The following is a 6,000-nucleotide window of genomic DNA, read 5'->3' on the forward strand; positions in this document are numbered from 1 at the left end:
CTGTCTCATAGGCACTGTCTGACTCTGCAAACAGAAACTCTAAAGACAGATTTCTCCAAAACTCTCAGGCACACTGTGACACTTCCTCAGAGCCTGTGTCAAAGAAATACTAAGGAGGGAATTGTCCCTACTTTTGCATAGAAGCCAAAATGCATTTAGTACAAGAGGACTCCAGATCCCTTGGGCCCCTTGAAACTTGTAGTGTATAGGTGCCAGCATAGGTACAGATGGATCCCAGGGAAACCCAGTAGTAGGTCTCCAAACACCATGAAAAAGAATAAGTTGGCAGCTTCACATATAGTAACACCTTCAATGATTCCAGAGCAGGAGAAAACAAGAAGTGATAGGTGTGATGTGATGAAGGCAAGCCAAATTCATAAACACAAATGAGAGCTAGTCCTTGGGGGTTCCTAGATGTAATGGGGGAGAACTTTCAAAGAGTTTAGGCCCTATATATTAGAAGATAGCAAGAGTCAACGGGTGGTATTATTAGGCAGCTGTGAAAAGTGAAGGATTTGGAGCCAAAGAACCTGTCTTTGAAGACCACTGTCTATCCATTCGATAGTGAACAAGATACTTAACCTCACTAAGCTGTGGTTTCCTCCTCTGTAAAGTATGGAAAGGGGACCCATGGATGGCTCTCTAATCTCTGTATTCACTAATTTGCCTTGACTTATGGTGGGAGCACCTCTACTTCTCTTACATCACAGTCCTTTGTCTGACCTCATTGGAATTTTCCTAGGGGCAGGGATTGTTCATGTAATTGATCAGAACTTAAGAGCATCATTGGGAAAAATGGCAATGTCTTAAAGTCAAATTTCATGACCCTTCTTTTCCACTCTTGGCATCAGTATAGGAAGCTGACCACACTCTGTACTTTGTTCTAGGCTTTATTCACGCCGAAGGCTGAATGAGTAGACACTAGGTCTGCTGCTCCTAAGCCTCAGGCCTCAGCTGTTTTCTCCAATTCTGTTTCATAAGAGTTTTCCTTTGTGTGTTTTCCCAGACATTATTAATATCAGCAGTTTCTTTCCTATTTGGCTGATTCTTTGGTGAATATGCTCTTTGGCTGGGAACCCTGGAGAGGAGGAGGGATGAATGGTAGGATTTGGGCACGAAAACAGCCGCACCCTAAACCACACCCAGAATGCATCATTGTGCCTTTTTCATAGGATTTTGGGATTAAAAAAAGAAAAATGCATGTAAAGTGCTAAGCACAGTCCCTGGCCTATAGTACCCACTCAGTAAATGTTAATTATTGTTAATAATACACACGGATTCCAAATATTTGCCATTGGCTATCTGTACCTGATCAGACAGCTTTCAAGTTTTGAGAAAAGCGCTCTGGGTCTGGACACCTGAATGTTTGATTGCCGGAAAATGGAACAAAATAGGTATTTTAAGCTTACTGTGAATTTTCTTGCTGTGGCTCAAGAAAGAAGTAAGAGTTCTTCTTTGAGGTACACTACTCTCTCTTCTGAGAAAGTTTTCGTTGTACACGTAAGTACCTACTCTTTGGTCTTTGGGAAGTCAGTACTGGTGAAGGATTACAAATGCAAATTCCTCAGACCTGCCTTGACAGATTTTGCCTAACGCATCATGGAAGTTGGGGGGTGAGATGCTCTTCTTGAAGATTTTTCCTTTCTTTATTAAAAGTTCATTTTAGATTTCCTCTTGCAGGACTAAAGATGAGAATTGGGCCAAGGTACAGATACTCAGGGAAAGGATCTGGTAGAGACCTTCTCAGTGTGGTGGAAGGCCAGCTGGGAGCTGAGGACAAACACAGGAGCCCTAAACTCCTTCTGATATAATTTGGCAAGCAGACTCCAGGAAGCATTGTTGTCTAATAGCCAATATCCAGTTTTCTCATTCTGGCTTTGCAATTCCCTTTTGCTATCTGCATGTCTTTGGTAAATGTTTTGCACCTCATGTTCAATGCTTGGGGAATGGCAGAAGAACATATCCATGGCTAGGGGAATTAGCAAGGGCAGAGGATGAGTAGCCCAAAAAAGTGGCTGTGAGACTGCAGAAGGCAAACCAAAGAGCTGGCTTTAGCCACAGTCTGGATGACTAGAATATGTAAATATTTCTGAGGAATTCTCAGAGGTACTTCTGGAGGGGGCGACTTCTCCAGCAATGTAGATTAGAGTATATTTTTATTATCTTCAGATATGATCAAACAGGATGATTTGAAAGGAGAGAGAACTTGAGCATTACAGTAGAAACCCAGAACTGAGCAGCACAGATGAGCCTTTGGAGAAGTGGTCCTGTTCCTGCATCTTATTCTTTCTGACCTTAAATATGTCCTCTTCACTCTCTAAGCTTCAGTATCCTCCTTGGTAAAATGAGGGTCAAGGTACATTACCTTTTAGACATCTTTTGACTCTGAATACCATTGACTGCATTATTTTATATTCAATCAAACATATTTGTTTACCATGTTCAGGTGCCAGAAAATAAAAAGATGAATAACACATGGTCCCTGAACTCAAGGATCTTATATGTAAGGTAGCGAGAGAATGCATAAGTAGGTGATTTAAATACAGTGTAAATGTGTGCACAGGGTGCTATGAGAACATAAGGTAGAGAGAGATGCAATCCCAGATTGAGGACGTTAGATACAGCTTCCTAGATATGACGGTCAAGCCGATTCTTGAAGCTACCTCACGTGGTCCGTTTGGCTCATGTGCTCCCTTTCTTCAATTCAATTTACTGGAATATGGTGAGTACAGGAGGGAATTCTTGCTGTTAGACTTTCTGGCACAAGTACAAATTAGGAAAGAACAGATTGCTAAGCAGTAGGAGCCACAGAGAGATATCTATGGACTCGAGAGCCGGCACAAAGTAAGGCAATGGGCTGGTTTTCAGTAGATCCAAGTTCTAATTTTCACAGCCACCTACTTTGCTGTGTAACCTTGGGTAATTCAGGGGACCACTCTGAACCTCACTTTATTCTGCAGTGAAAAGGAGATAACTTGGATCGCCTCCCCCAAAGGGCTGTCATGAGGAGCAAATGAAGTACCAGATATGAAGGTGCTTTTCTAAAATATAAGGGAGCTTCCTCATGGGTGAGAAAGAGACTTTGAAAAGTCTGGCCCTCCTTTAAAGGCATAAGGAGAGTGGCTGGGGCAGGGGAGGAACTTTTGCAGAGAAGCAAGCAGTGTTTTACTGGAATGAGAGTTTCTATCAATTTCCTGAACAAGTGGTTCATTGTAGTCCTAGGGTAAGCATCGGGGAGACTGAGATTTTTCCCCAAGCAGTTCCATAGACCTATATGCCATCCACATGTATGTGGAAAACAGGGACAGCAGGGGATGAAAAACAAGAAGGAAGGACAGTGTCGGCAAAGGTCAAGGTGTCACGCATCAGTCACCGTTAACAGCTGCCAGGGCTCAGAGGGCTCCGGAGCGTGATGAGGACAGCGGCTGGACTGGTTTCAGCCACATTCCCCAGGCTTTGCATCACATACCAAGGATGGTGGTCTTTGCTCATCTAAGCTCTTTCTCCTACTCAGCCTCCCCAAACGTGTGCTTTCCAGGCTGCTGTATCTGCTTTCCTCCCAGAAAGGATTACTCATCTGTACTCTCATGGCCATGCCGTCAACACCAGGGACAGCCCCTGGCTCCCTGTTGGGCCAGAGGCTCTCCAGACCCGCAGGTTATGAAACACAGAAGCTCCCCAGGCAGATTCCCTGGAAAGCGGACAGGGCTTATGTGGCATATCCCTCACACCCCCAGTGTACCTAACACTTTACATCTTGTTTGTACATATTTAGAGAAGCAGAAAAGCATGCTAGAAAGGGTGTTGGACTTTGAGCCACTCACCTCAGTTCACCTTGAGGGAAGGGAGAGTAATCTACCTTGGAACTACTAGTTGCTGGGTGGTATGTTAGACGTGATCCCAGATTTCAAAAATTTACCCTCAGAGCCATGCTTTGGGGTAGATATTTTAAGCACTGCATTTCAGATCCAGGAATTAAGGCAGAAAGAGGGTAGATAACTTGTCCCTAGGGTCACCCAGTGATTGTGTCAGAACTAGAAATTTAACCCAAATCAGGGCCACTGTAAAGTCCATGCCCTTGGCCTCACCCTCATCTAGCAAAGGAGAGTTGTGGTGATGTCTGGAGTCCCTTTGGTTTCCACAATTCTATAATCCTATTTAGTCATATGCTCTGGGAGTAAATTATTCATTTTTTTTAAACTGCAAAGGCTATTTATATCTTACTATTCAGTGTGTCCTTTCTTCCTGGCACACATTAGGGGTTTAAAAAGTATTAGCTGAATTGAATTAAAACTGAATTTTCAAAGCCTCATTTTCTTCATCTCTAAAATGATGATAATGGTCTCTGCATCACCAGTTCCAAGAAGCTCAAATAAAATCCTATGTTTGGAAGCACTTTTGGGAACTATACTATTGGCGTACTGTATGGAATATATTATTGCGCTGGCGTATAGAACATGCATGTCGGCAGGTTAGTATATGTATCATAACTGTGCTCTATGACTATAACAAAATGAACACTCAGCATCCAGAATAAGAAACAGAATATTGCCAGAATTTCAGACATCCCATTGTGCTTCCTTCTAGTGATTTTCTCCTTACCCCAAGGATAACCACCATCCTGACAGTAGGGATAAATATTCTCTGCTTTGTGCTCTACTTAAATAATGCATATGGGCTTCCCTGGTGGCACAGTGGTTGAGAGTCCGCCTGCCAATGCAGGGGACACGGGTTCGTGCCCCGGTCCGGGAAGATCCCACATGCCACAGAGCAGCTGGGCCCGTGAGCCATGGCCACTGAGCCTGCGCGTCTGGAGCCTGTGATCTGCAACGGGAGAGGCCACAGCAGTGAGAGGCCCGCGTACCACAAAAAATTAAAAAAAAAAAAAAATAATAATAATGCATATGCCCTCTGTGTCTGGCTTCTTTCACTTAACATCTTGGTTATGAGATTCATCCATATTTTTGGTTGTAATTTTAGACTATTCTTTCTCATTGATGTGTATAACATTCCACTGTGGGACTATGCCACAATTTATTTATCTAGTCTACTGCTGAAAGGTATTTTCAGTTTTCAGCAATTGACAATTACAAATAGTGCACCTGTGAACATTCTACTATGTGTCATAGACATATAGGTGGATTTCAATTGAGTATATCCCTGAAGTACATTTTTGGCGTTATATGGGCCTCTCCCGCTGTGGAGCACAGGCTCCAGGCACACAGGCTCAGCGGCCATGGCTCACGGGCCCAGCCGCTCCACGGCATGTGGGATCTTCCCGGACCGGGACACGAACCCGCGTCCCCTGCATCGGCAGATGGACTCTCAACCACTGCGCCACCAGGGAAGCCCTATATGCTTAACTTTAATAGATACTTTGCCCAGAAATTAAGTACCATATGTAGGAGATCATATGTAACCACAGATGAGGCTAGAATCTTGATGGGTCAGGATGGAGGACTTCGGGCATGTTAGTTCCTTATGGGAGTCCTCCAACTAAACAAGAACAATGTAAAGAAACACGTTTGGGCCTTGTTCACAATTTGGGTTCCCCAGGAAGTAGCATATGAGATGGAGTTTTTTTGTTGTCGTTGTGTTTTGTTTTCTTTTTTAAAATAGAGATTTCTTTTCTTTCATAGATTTATAGTAGAAAGCTAACTGGGGAGTGCTTTGGAGAGGAACACCTGTAGGGGAGCAAAGAAAGCAGGATTGAGCAGAAGGAAAGTTGAATTGCAGTCTAGTCCCATCGAAGGCTTCAGTCAGACCTACAGAAAGATTTGGAGTTGGGTTGACCCTTCAGAGGTGCCCCAGTTAGAGTGAGGGGCTAGACATTTATACCTCCACTTCGAGCAGTCTTTCAATGAGAGCTCCTTCTAGGAAGGAGAAGTGAGGACCTTGCCTGAGGCAGCTCTCTTTAGCCAACGGACAGTTCCAGGAAAGGGTCTGAGCTGAGAGCACTCAGCAACTAACACTCTCAGCACCTGTGGGAAAGAGGATTTA

The sequence above is a fragment of the Lipotes vexillifer genome, unplaced genomic scaffold, assembly GCF_000442215.2.
Source record: "Lipotes vexillifer unplaced genomic scaffold, Lipotes_vexillifer_v1.1 scaffold1264, whole genome shotgun sequence".
Taxonomy (NCBI): Eukaryota; Metazoa; Chordata; class Mammalia; order Artiodactyla; family Lipotidae; genus Lipotes; species Lipotes vexillifer.